Source organism: Camelus bactrianus, chromosome 9, assembly GCF_048773025.1.
Source record: "Camelus bactrianus isolate YW-2024 breed Bactrian camel chromosome 9, ASM4877302v1, whole genome shotgun sequence".
Classification (NCBI taxonomy): Eukaryota; Metazoa; Chordata; class Mammalia; order Artiodactyla; family Camelidae; genus Camelus; species Camelus bactrianus.
In genome coordinates, this window is record NC_133547.1 from 77,998,527 (window position 1) to 78,012,281 (window position 13,755).

The following is a 13,755-nucleotide window of genomic DNA, read 5'->3' on the forward strand; positions in this document are numbered from 1 at the left end:
ATGCATATGGAGTTTAATAGACAGTCTCATGTTCACAGTACTTACTTGTTCAACTGTCACTAGTTGTTTTAAATGCTTGTTGAGAAGGTACAGTTCCCCCTTTCAGTCCTGTATACTCACTTGCTTTCCTAGGCCTGATGCCCCATGTAGTCTCACCCACCTGTATTATTTATCTATTATGTAACAAATTACCTCCAAACTCAGTGTCTTAAAACATTTACCTCACAGTTCTCTGGATCAGCGATTTGGGAGCAGCTTAGCTCTGGTTCAGGTCATCTCTTGAGCCTGCAATCAAGATTTTGGCTGGGGTTGCAGTCATATGAAGGTTTATGTGGGGCTGGCTTCCAAGCTCATTCACATGGCTGTTACCTGGAGGCCTCCATTCATCTCCTTGCGGGCCTTTCCAGGGGCAGCTTGAGTGTCCTTACGACATAGCATCTGGCTTCCTTAGAGTGAGTGACCTGAGGGAGACCAAGGAGGAAGCTACAATGCCTTTTTTCAGAACTGACCTTGGATGGAAGCACTAAGCCTGGTGCAGGCCTGGTACTGAATGGCGTTAAATTCTAGTTCTCGGGGACTCGTACAGGAAGGTGATAGAAGTGGGTGGCCCATTTTCTCTCTGAAGTGCTCTCTGTGTTAGGACATTCCTGCCCTCCTTTTCCTGTCTCCACTTAGGAAATGAGCAATTCTTGTGGTCCCGGTGATTGTTTCTTTGCCTAGAAACACATGATTCTGGCTGTTTCTCTAGCCATGAGGTCGGGAGCCATCAGGTTAATGAACCACCTGTCCCTTAGGGGCCCTGACTAGGTTGCAGGCTGATATAACTGTATCAGTGTAGCTAAAGGAGGTGTCTGACTTGATCAGACATTGTAAAGTGTTTTAAAGGACAATGGTGAGGGGTCAAAGTACAGCCCGTGTGCCACTCCTGGAGCCACTGAGAGATGCACAGACCGTGGGGAATGAATGGACCATCATCGTCACTGAGAGGGGATTTATACTATGTCTAGATCTCAGAGGGCTCTTCCACTACATTTGCTCTCTCTCTCTTTCTCATTGGGAATCCAAGGAACGAAGTTCAAGTAGGATGCAGTTGAAAGGATTCCTCCAAAAATGTCTCTGATGATGGGACCACATACTATAAATGAAAGGTGCTAGGTGACAAGATCTGAGGAGGCCTTCCTGTTTGCCAGGGTGGGTCCCGTGGGGAGGCCCTGGGGACGGACAGCAGACACTGATTCAACTTACCAGTATCTACTCATTTGCTGCACACTTGAGTGACCTGCCCTAGTTTTGATTAAAGGCATACGTTTCCTGGCTTGTGGTAATTCAAAATACGTGATTTGTAAGTGGCCTGGGATAGATCTCTTACTGCTGTTCCCTCTCCCACATCACCCTGCAGGGTACTAACAAAACTGGGTCCAAGCCTCCAAGACCTCGAGGTGGATTGTACAGTTTACCACTCCCTGCAGCATTTAGCCTTAGGTCAGAAGTGTCTTCTGATGTAGTAAAATCTTAGGCTGTGACTTAAATCCATTTTCCTTCAGCAGAGAGAGCTAAATGCAGAAACAGAGTGACTAGCTCCTGGCCATCAAGTATATAATCTCTTGCGTTAGAAAGGAGCACATTTGTCTGGTGTGTTTTTATAAATGTAATGTGAAATGTGTTTCCCATGTTTTGTAAACAAGTTCTATTTTTTCAAGACTTACTGTCTTTAATTATATACACAAAAGCAGTGGAATACTTGCTATTGGAAAACTCAAAAAGGTTGAGCCTTATCAAGAAATAAAACGGATTGATAGGATAGTATATGCAAATTTGGTAAAATTACATAAACTTGAGTCACAATGATTTTAAGCCTTACATTGGATACCTCCACAGGAAATGGGGGTCACAAGACCATTTTTGTCAATTATTTTTATCTTCCTACACATCCTCTGGACCAGTGATTTTCAAGCTTTATTAAACATACAAATCACATGGATGTCTTGTTAAAATCCTGGAATTCACCAAGTCTGGGGTGGAGCCTGAGAGTCTCCATTTCTAGTAAGCCCCCAGATAAACCTCCTATTGCTGGTCGAGGGACCACACTTTAACAAAGCCCTAGATGACAGTTCCATAGACAGCATTTTAACAATACTTGCAGTAACTTGTTTCACTTGTTTCTTAGATGGCTCTCAAGTTTCCTTGTGGCAAAGAAGGAGAAGGGGGTGACAGTGGCCTAGGGAAATGTTTGTGACTGTCTCCCTTTGTGGGGTATAATGGGCTTAGGCAACCTAGTACAGGAGGCATTTCTGTCACGTACATACCGAGACTGAGCAGAACCCTGTGGGACTCCCCAAGTACGGAGGCCCCTCCCTGTCCCCTGCCTCTTGTTTGTAGGAAGGCTGAAGTCTCTCAGGCCTCCCTGAGTCATAAAAGAGCAGGCTCAAGCAGTTAATGATTAGGACAATAGAGTCACAGAGTCTCTCAGTGTCTGATGCACATTCCTGAGCTGTTTTACAGACACTAAAATTGTCACCAGAGGGAAAAACTTCATAGTGACCAGACTGCAGCCATGACATAAGCTGCTCCATCTTGAGCAGGCAGGACTGAATCTATGGCCAGCACAATTCCCAGGACTGGCTTTAAGACAACGGGATTAATACTCTTGCTAATAATCTGTATCTTTGTGGGCTTGAAAATAATTGTAGCTTGCTCTACCCGTATGTGTAAGTGGGCAATTAAAATTGTCAGCAAAGAGATGCTGCAGACCTGCGTCACCATCTTCTACTCTGAGAATTCAGCACCTTATATCAGCGTGAAGAACTTATGGAAGATGGACCTTTACCCATGATCCCAAAGCAATGGCATGATGTCTGACAGTAGGGATTTGTAAGCAGCTTTTTGTAAGAAAGAGCTCTTTACAGAAAAGAGCTCTCTACAGGAGGCCCTTTTTGTCTTGTCACTTTAGCAAAACTATGTTTTAACTAACCTGTGGCCCAAGCACACCTTTCATATCTTTTGATAACATAATACTTTGTCTAACCTATTGGTTCTTCCCTTAAATAAATAAAAAAAAAGAAAGAAAGAAAGAAAGAAAGAAAGAAAGAAAGAAAGAAAGAAAGAAAGAAAGAAAGAAGTGAAGACATAATTAATGAATGACTAAATCTTTTCCTCAGCTTCCCGTTCAGTAATCTCATGAACAAGCACGTGAATGAGACAGCATCTAAAGAAAGATCTCAAGCTGCTGACAAGCCTGCTGGCAGTGGGAGATGGGCTATGAATCTGATCCTCTATCTCAGTGATTAAACTGAGATCACTTCCCATTTTCCCTTTAAAAACTGTAATGGCCAAGTAGAATCTTCGAAGTCAGTTCTGGGACACAAGTTTGCCCTCTCCCCAGGTAGCCAGCTTCCTAATTAAAGCAACCTTTTCATTCCTACCAGCATTTGGGACCTAATTAAACTTAAAAGCTCTTGCACAGCAAAGAAAATCATAAGCAAAACAAAATGACAACCTATGGAATGGGAGAAAATATTTGCAAATGATGGGACTGACAAGGGCTTAATTTCCAGAATATATAAACAGCTCATGTAACTTAGGATCAAAAAAAAAAAAAAAACCCAATCCAAAAATAAGCAAAAGACCTAAACAAGCAATTCTCCAAAGAAGAAATACAAATGGCCAACAGGCACATGAAAAAATGCTCAATATCGCTAATTATCAGAGAAATGCAAATCGAAACTACAATGAGGTATCACCTCACACCAGTCAGAATGGCCATCATTCAAAAATCCACAAATGATAAATGCTGGAGAGGCTATGGAGAAAAGGGAAACCTCCTACTCTGTTGGTGGGAATGTAGTTTGGAGTAGCCACTGTGGAAAACAGTATGGAAATTCCTTTAAAAGCTAAAAATAAAGTTACTATATGATACAGGATTTCACTCCTGGGCATGTATCTGGAGGAAACTCTAATTCAAAATGATACAATAGCCAAGACATGGAAACACCCTAAATGTCCATCGGCAGATGACTGCATAAAGAAGTTGTGCTTCCTAGGAAGCATAATTAACTGAGAACCTTAGCTGCTGTGCTCTGACATCCATCCTTGCATTGCTCTGAGGCCATGTCTTGCGTGGGCTGCTCCCAGCCAATGACCATGCAATAGGCATACTAAGGCATTCCTGGGAGACATGGGACTCCTCTGGTGGCCAATTTTGGCTGAAGGACTCCCGACTACCTTGACAAAACTTAGTCTGCTCAGCAGTTAAGGATGCTCCTACCCATCCTTCCTTCCCTCTAGTCTTCATTTGGAGTCAGACTTGCATCATGTCTGATGGTTCTCCCAGCCTGAGTTCCCTCCCTGTTTTCGCTCATAAGGGTTTTTCCCTAATAAAATCCTAGCATGTTTAATCTCACCTTGGCATCTGCTTCTTGGAGAATCTGCTTTTGTTGAGAGGCCCTTCATCTTCCACCACCAGCTCGCCAGTTCCCAGGACCTGCTCCTTCCTCTCACCTCCTTAGGCCTGGCTGTGATTGCAACTGTTGCTAGTCCCTGGGTGGTGTTTCCCTTAGCCCAGCTAGCAACTTTTCAAGAAGTCCTGTTAAACTCTTTAAGTCACTGCTATAGACTGAATGTTTGTATCTCCCACAAATTCACGCGTTCTAATTCTCACTGTGATGGTATTGAAAGTGGGGCGTTTGGGAGGTGAGTAGTGAGCCCTCGTGGATGGGATTAGTGCCCTTACAAAAGACACCCCGGGGGGATGATCCCTTGTCTCTCCACCATTTGATGACACAGTGAAAAGGCAGCTTTCTGTGAATCAGGGAGTAGCCTCTCACAATATACGGAATCTGCCAGGACCTTGTTCTTGGACTTTCCAGGCTCTAGAATTGTAAGAAATAAGTTTCTGTTGTCTACAAACCACCCAATCTATGGTATTCAGTTATAGCAGCCTGAATGGACTAAGACAGTTACCCTTTTTGAATGTTACCACTTTTTTCCTGCCAGAACTCTCACTGATACAGTCTTCCTGCCCAGAGAATAGCCTGTGCAACACCCTGATGTGAGGAAAGACTTGGTGTATGTGTGCAACTGAGGATGGTCGGTGTGGCTAAAATACAGAGAGCAAAGAGGTCAGGGGGAGAGAAGTCCGAGATGATTTGGATCTATATCCAAAAAGCATTATAAAAAACCTTTGAAGAATTTTAAAGAGGGAATAACATCACACTTGCATATTGAGAAGATGATCTGATTGTATTGTGAAGAATAGATTTGGGGTGAGCACAGAGTGGATGGAGGGATAGTAGTTAGAAAGCCATTGCAATGGTCCAGGTGAGAGATGGTAGTGGCTTGGACCAGGAAAACGGCAGTGACAATGGAGAGTAGGAGGTGGAGTTGGCAGTACTCAAAGGTGGATTGGATACTGGGGTTCAGGAAGAGGGAGATGAAAAGAATGACTCCTAGACTTTGGTTTCTACACTTGAATGGAAAGACATAGATGCCATTTGTTGAGATACTGAACACTGGAAAAGGATCAGCTTTCTGAGGGCAGGGTGAGGAGATCACGAGTTTGATCTTGGACATGCTCAATTTGGGGTACGTCGAGACTGCCAAGTAGAGAGACAAGTAAGCTGCTGAACCCAGATCTATGCAGTCAACAGAGGAGGGGCCTGGGGAGGAGACAGACATGCAGTGTCATTTACATTTGGTGTCATGCACAATGAGATTTCTTGGACAGAGAAGAAAACAGAGGAAACGATTTTAGGACCTTCATGACCTCAGATTTGGCAATGGATTCTTACATATGACAGCAAAAACATGAGCAACAGAAGAAAAAGTAAATTGGACTTCATCAAAATTAAAAGCATTTGTGCATCAACAAAGTGAAAAGACAACAGATTCTCCCTACAGAATGGGAGAAATTGTTTGGAAATCATTTATCTGTTAAGGATTAAATATAAAGAATATATAAAAACTCATACAACTCAACAACAAAAGACAAACAACCCAATTTAAGAATGGGCAAAGAACCTGAACAGATACATAAATGGCCAATGAGCTCATGCAAAGATGCTCAGCATCCTTAGTCATTAGGGAAATACAAATTAAGCCACAATGAGATACCACGTCACACCTACTAGGATGGCTATAATCCAAAACATAGAAAATGGTGTTGGTGAGGGAGTGGAGGACTTGAATTCAAGTCCAAGCACTGAAGCCCCAAACTGGGTGGGACCTGAAGACGGATCACTGAGATTCCTGGGACACCACCCGTCACCTCACCACTAACCAATCAGAGGGAGGTCACACGCCCTACAGATCTCCCCCCACCCCACATTTTGCCTATGAAGATTGTCCTGAGACTCATCAGAGAGTTTGGGTCTTTTGAACATAAGCTGTCCAGTCTCCTTTTTGACCCTTGCTATAGACCTTTCTCCCCTCCAAACTCTGACAATTTTGTTTGTTTGGCCTCGCTGTGCATTGGGCACACAAAATTAGGTTTAACAACTTATGGAAAGATTTCTGAGAGATATTAAATGAAAACATCAAGGTGCAAGTTATATACACATACATAGGAGCTTATCTCTGGGAGCATAAAAAAATAACAGCTCTTTGTACGGAAGTGAACTAGGTGAGTGCAGGATGCAGGGAGCAGAGGAAATTTTTTACTGAAAATGCACCACACTTTTAAAATTTGGAAGCTTGTAGTTTATTATTTATTCAAAAAATTAAACTACAACTAAAATAATAATACAACACAACACATTTACAGCACAGTGCCCCGTACATAGCATGTATTCCATATAGGGTAGCTTATTAGAATCCTCATTATTATGGAATGAGAAAGACCTTCTCCAATTTGGAGTCAGATATATAAATATAAATCAAAGGCAGTTATGACACGAGAATGTTCTTTGAGGTTTTTGCTCTTTTGAAAGAGCAATTGCGCATGTGCATTTGGACTTTGGCATTTGAGGTAGACATAATTTTTTTAATGCCTATTGTAGCCATCTAGAGTGGCATTTTGAGTGGCCTCTGCCCATCACGGCAAAATGAATGCCAATTGACTGATTGAGGAAGAAGAAGAAAAGCAGCACAATACAGCATAAAAGTCAGAGCAAAGTGCAGTGGGAGTGAGAAGATTGCAATTTAATGGGGCTCAATTATTTGATTACAATAGACCTTTCAGTTGCCATAGAAACAAAACCACCTCTTCAAATAAGACACTGATGGGGCTAGGCACATCTTTAATAAAAAAAAAAAAAACAGACTAAAATGATGCAGACAATGGAAACAAGTGTTCTCGAAATTGTTCTATCTGGATGAATAAATAAGGAAAGAACGAAGATAACAGGCAGGGCAAAACGCAGACACCTAATGCAGGATGACTGAAAGAGCCTCCAAACTGCAAGAGAAATATGATATTTGAATCTTGGGTTCTTTCTCGGTGACCAGATCCCAGGCGCTGGTTTCCTCTGGATTGTGGATGGGTGGGCCATCTTGGGGGTTGGGGTCAGGGCACCATCAAAACAGGAATCTGGATGACATGGTGGAAGAGAGAAAAAAGGAGGGAGGGAGGGAGAGAGAGAGATGCACAGACAGACCAAAAAACACCCAGCATGGTATTGGTACAAAAACAGACATAAAAATAGACATAGGGATCAATGGAACAGAATAGAGAGCCAGAAATAAACCCACAGACTTTGGATCAATCTTTGACAAAGGAGGCAAGAACATACAATGGAGTAAAGACAGTCTCTTCAGCAAGTGGTGTTGGGAAAGCTGGACAGCTGCATTTAAATCAATGAAGTTAGAACACTCCCTCACACTGTTAGAGCAGGCAGATAGCTAGATATGAGCAGAGAAAGGGAGACACAGACCAAATGGCAGGAATTGGGCAGAAAGGAGGGGCACAAGCCAAATGCAGGAAACTATACATCATGTAAGCACCAGGAGTACCGGAGCAGAGAAAGAAAAGCAGGAAACTTTGGCCTGATAAGTGGTCACAACTTTTAGGGGTGATAAGTGGCCTGGAGACCAACAAAGAAAGGTGAGAAAAGGCAGGAATTTCCAGTGTCCAAATGTAACCTTTTGCTCATTTTGCCCTCATTTCAATAAAATTAGCCTTGCAGATCAAAAGTACCCATCATGCACCGACACCATGACACTTCTGATCCAGACTAAATAAGGACAAAAATCCTTCCTCCCTTTGGGAGGGTGGAGTTGGGATGATAATCAGGGAATATGACCCCAAACCCTTCCCTCCCCAATGAATGTTCTGCCCATTCATTTTTACACCCTATGTAGCTAACTTGCCAAAGAAACATAGGGCAGCCACTCACCTGAGCCTGCCCGCTCTCCCCTTGAGAGTGTACTATCCATCTTTTAATAAATTCTCACTTTACTTTTTTTTAACCACTATGTCTTGTTTCTGAATTCTTTCTAGGACGAGACAAGAACCTGGAACACTGGCTACATCCACCGGCAACAACACCATACACAAAAATAAACTCAAAATGGCTTAAAGACTTAAACATAAGATAAGACATTATAAACTATTAGAAGAAAATATAGGCAAAATACTACTGAACATAAATCTTAGCAATGTTCTCCTAGGGCAGTCTAATCAGGCAATCGAAATAAAAAAAAAATGGACCTAATTAAACTTATAAGCTTTTGCATAACAAAGGAAACCATAAGCAAAATGAAATGATAACTTACAGGGTGAGAGAAAATATTTGCAAAAGATGAGTCTGACAAAGGCTTAATTTCCAGAATATATAAACAGCTCATGCAACTTAATAATAAAAGAAATAAACAACCCAATCCAAAAATGGGCAGAAGACCTAAACAAGCAATTCTCCCATGAAGACATACAAATGGCCATTTTTAAGTCCAACAGGCACATGAAAAATGCCCAATATTGCTAATTATCAGAGAAATGCAAATCAAAACTACAATGAGGTATCTCCTCACACCAGGCAGAATGGCCATCATTCAAAAGTCCACAAATAATAAATACTGGAGAGGGTGTGAAGAAAAGGGAATCTTCTTACACTGCTGGTGGGAATGAAAATGGGTGCAGCCACTATGGAGAACAGTATGGAGGTTCCTTAAAAAACTAAAAATAGAGTTACCATGTGATCCAGGAATCCCACTCCTGGGCATATATCCAGAAAAAACTATAATTTGAAAAGATACATGCACTCCAGTGTTCATAACAGTGCTTTTTACAATAGCCAAGATATGGAAAGAATCTAAATGTCCATTGACAGATGAACAGATATAGAAAAATGTGGTATAAATATAGTGGAACACTACTCAGCCATAAAAAAGAAATGAAATAATGTCATTTGCAGCAACATGGATGGACCCAGTGATTATCATACTAAGTGAAGTCAGTCAGAGAAAGACAAAATCATGTCATATCACTTACATGTGGAACCTAAAAAAAATGACAGAAATGCACTTACTCACAAAACAGAAAGAGACTCACAGACAGAAAACAAACTTACGGTTATAGGGTGGGGAAGGGGGAGGAAAGGATAAATTAGGAGTTTGGGATTGGCTGATACAAACGATCATGTACGGAATAGATAAACAACAAGGTCCTACTGTATAGCACAGGGAACTATATTCCCTATCGTATAGCACAGGGAACTATATAGCTTGTAGTAACCTGTAAGGAAAAAGAATATGAAAAAGAAAATGTGAATCACCATACTGTACACCAGAAACTAATACAAAATTATAAATAAAAAAATAAAAAAATTTTTTTAATGGGCAGAGGACTTGAATACTTACTTCTTTAAGAAGCATATAAAAATAGCCAAAAGCACATGGAAATCTCCTCAACAGCATTAGTCACCAGGGAAATGCAAATCCAAACCACAATGAGATATCACTTTATACTTATCAGAATGGCTACAGTAAAAAAGATAGACAATAACACAGGTTAGCAAGGACTGGGAGCAAATAAAATCCTGTCACACTGCTGGTAGGAACAGAAAATAGTGCAGTCACTTTGAAAACAGTCTGTCATCTCCTGAAATGGTTAAACACAGAGTTACAATATGATCTAGCAAGTCCACTCTTAGGTATACACTCAAGAGAAGTGAAAATATTAGTCTACACAAAAACTTGTACATGAATGTTCATAGCAGCATTATTCATAATAGCTAAAAAGTAGAAAACATTCAAATGTTTATCCGCAAAGCTTTCTCCACACAGCAGCCGGAATGCTCTTGCAAGAGCGTGAGCCAAATCACATCTTCCTCCTTGAAGCCCATCAATCACATCTCATCAACGTGTCGAATGAAATCTGAACTTTTCACAAAGGATGGCCCTGTTACTCCGGCAGCCTCATCTCTGGCCACTGCCCCTCTCACACTCTGTGCTGAAGCCTCAAGGACTTTTACCTGTTTCTGGAACACACCAAACTCTCCTGCCTTAGGGCTTCGGAGCTGGGGCACCCCTCTTCTTGGATCACCCCACTCTCCTTCCTAGATTCCCCCTTCTTCCTGAATCTCCCGCCACCTCCCACCTTCTGCGTCTGTCTTATCCTGAAGGTTTTAGCCCAACACCCTCTCCTCTGTGAGGTCTTCCCACAGCCTCCCCTACAAATAGGGCCTTGCCTCGGAGTCTCTCTCCTTGGAGGCATTAATTCCAGGTCTGACTACATTCAGTGGATATTCTCTGTTTACTGTGTGTCTCCCCTACCAGCTGGTGAGCTCCATGGGTAAGAGCTAGGTCTACTTGTTCTGTTTTAATCCCCAGAGCTTTGTGCAGGGCCCAGAGGCTCTAGAAGAGACTTGCTGAAAGGACTTCTCAGTGGTTTACCAAGTGCCAAAGATTTATTTTCTTTTGAAAGTTTAAGCTGCCCTCTAGTGGAAAATACAAGCCAAAATTCGGGCCTGGATTTTGTTCTTTGTTTCTGTTTTTATCCACAGGAGCCCCAGACTCTCTTTTCAGCGTGCTGGAGACCTGGCCTCTCTCCTCCCCCTGCAGCGGACTGGACAGTGTGGACCACCTGCTCACCCTGGGTCCACGTGGGGCTCCTCACAGCTGCAGATGGAGGGACCGGCTTCCCCCAGTGGGACCCCTCCCAGGGTCTGGGGGTCCTCCCCACCCTGCTCTGATGTTTAGAGCTTGTGCTGTCTGTCCTGGTCCTTGTCTGCTCTCAGAAATCCATCCATATAGATGTGTGGGCACATTCTCCAGTGGGACACTGGGGCCTCGCTGGGCTTCTGTCCCCCAGGGGTCAAACCCCTGAGCTGCACACTTTAGAGAGTCCTAGGTGAGCTGGTGGGCGAGTTTGGGGGCAGAAATCCCCCCAAAAAGGCAGCACTTGCAGACCCTGACTTAGGTAATAATATGAATCTGTGATTCTGGGCAGGCGGTCTCTGGGAAGCAGCAGAAGAAATGGCCCAGGCCCAGGCCCAGGCCGCTGGATTCTAAACCTGAGCCTTTGGCTAAGGGCATCATAATATTACATTCTACATAAAAGGAGCGCTATTAATTTGGTTTGTCCCTTTACTAACGGAAGTTTAGTAGTACGTGCCAGCAATACAAAGATGAACATGACAAGGTACTTACCTTCGAAGAGCCCGCAGCCTCTGATGCAAGGTCACGAGTAGACGAGGCCTCGAAAGTTGTGTTACCGAAGGCAAGTTCATGTGCCTGCTGCACTGCAAGGCCAAACAAACTGAAACATCAGAGTTTGGAGCAGAGAAAGATTTATTGCAGGGCCGAGCAAGGAGGATGGGGTGGCTTGTGCCCAAGAAACCCCGAACTCCACAAAGGGTTTCAGCAAAGCATATTTAAGGCCAGCTAAGGGAGGGGGTCACAGGTACGTGATCAGCTCATGCATAATTCTCTGATTGGTTGATGCTGAGGGAACAGGGCGGTCAACACTATCAACCCTTAGGCACCAGAAGGTCTGGAGGCCATGGGCTCTCAATCATCAAGCAGTTAATTTCTTCCCTTTGGTGGTGGTTTTTAACATCTGAAAAACTCAGGAAATATACATGAGATACTATTATCTGGGTGCTTCAGAGAGGAGATGTGGCAGAAGGTACAGAGGAAGAATGTGACCCTGGAAGGCCCCACAAGGTCCTACTTGGTTACAGTTGCAAACTGGTGGTCTACAGATACGTTTTATTTGGCTGGCACAGTGTTTATGTTTTTAAAAATTATTTACCAACCTTTTAATATGGGAGATTTCTTAATAAAAATCCAGACTTCTGGCTTCTCTTGGGAAACCAATGTGGCAATACTGGGTCCATGCCCACCACTTTCCACGGGACTTTCTCCTTATGTCACCAGCCTGGCCATTCCAGGCACTACGTGGAGACCCCTGTGCCAGGAGTAGTGAGAGAGGAGCAATTAACACTGGAAGTGATGCTGGTGGATGCAACCTGTGTTCCAGGTTCTTGTCCCATCCCAGAAAGAATTCAGAGACTAGACTAAGAGGTTAAAAAAAGTGAAGTGAGGATTTATTAAAGGATGGATAGTACACTCTTAAGGGGAGAGCGGGCAGGCTCAGGTGAGTGGGAGCTCTGAGTTTCTTTGGCAAATTAGTTACATAGGGTGTAAAAATGAATGGGCAGAACATTCATTGGGGAGGGAAGGGTTTGGCGTCGTGTTTCCTGATTATCATCTCGACTCCACCTTCCCAAAGGGAGGAAGGATTTTTGTCTGGATCAAAAGCGTCATGTTGTCAGTGCATGATGGGTACTTTTGACCTGCAAAGCTAATTTTATTGAAATGAGGGCATAATGAGCAAAAGGTTACATTTGGACACTGGAAATTCCTACCTTTTCTCATCTTCCTTTGTTCCTCTCCAGGCCACTCATCACCCCAAAATGTGTGATCCCTTAACAGCCCAAAGGTTCCTGCTTTTCTTTCTCTGCCCAGGGACCCCTGGTGCTTACAGGATGTGTGGTTTCCTGCATTTGGCTTGTGCCCCTCCTTTCTGCCCAATTCCTGCCATTGGGTCCGTGTCTCCCTTTCTCTACTCATATCTAGCTATCTGCCTGCTCTAACAGAAGCAGGTGAGAGGGCAGGTGAAGTCTTCCCAGGGGCAGTGACTTCCCAGGTGCCATCTCAACACCTGAATGGGAGATGGTTGTGCCCGTAGGAGCTGTGTCAGAGAGGGTGGGATGAGATGTGAGTCTTACAAGCTGGAGGGTGGGCTGCACTTGGCTTTGCAGCATAATGAATGTGAATGATGCATGAGAATTGCAGGTCAAGTCTTCCAGCAAGAGACAAAGACTGAAATGTCCTCAGGAGAGGAATTGGGTCTGAAGACCTTTGTATCAAACATGTCCCCTGAGGACGGGGGATCTTGTTGAAATTCAGATTGTGATCCAGAGATCTGGGGTTGGGGGAAGGACTCTGCATTTCTAACAAGCTCCTGGTCCCTGGACTGTACTTTGAATAGTTGAGCCTTAGAACACAGTTTGCAATCTAGTGGACTGTGAGCCAAATTTGGCCCAGGAAGTAAGGTTTCTCTGGGTTGCATAGTATTTATATTTTTCTATCATATCACTGTGATATAGGAAAACAAATGTGGGGGCCAGAGGATGGCCATGTCCCAGGTCTCAGTTGCGTCCCTGAGACGTGCCCCACCTTGGCTTCACACAGGAAAGAACTCAAGTTCAAGCCACAGTTGAGTAAAGGTAGATTTATTTAGAGACATACACACTCCATAGAGTGCAGCCTATTTCAGAAGGCAGGAGAAAGGCAACAAGGTGTGGGGTTGTTAGTTTT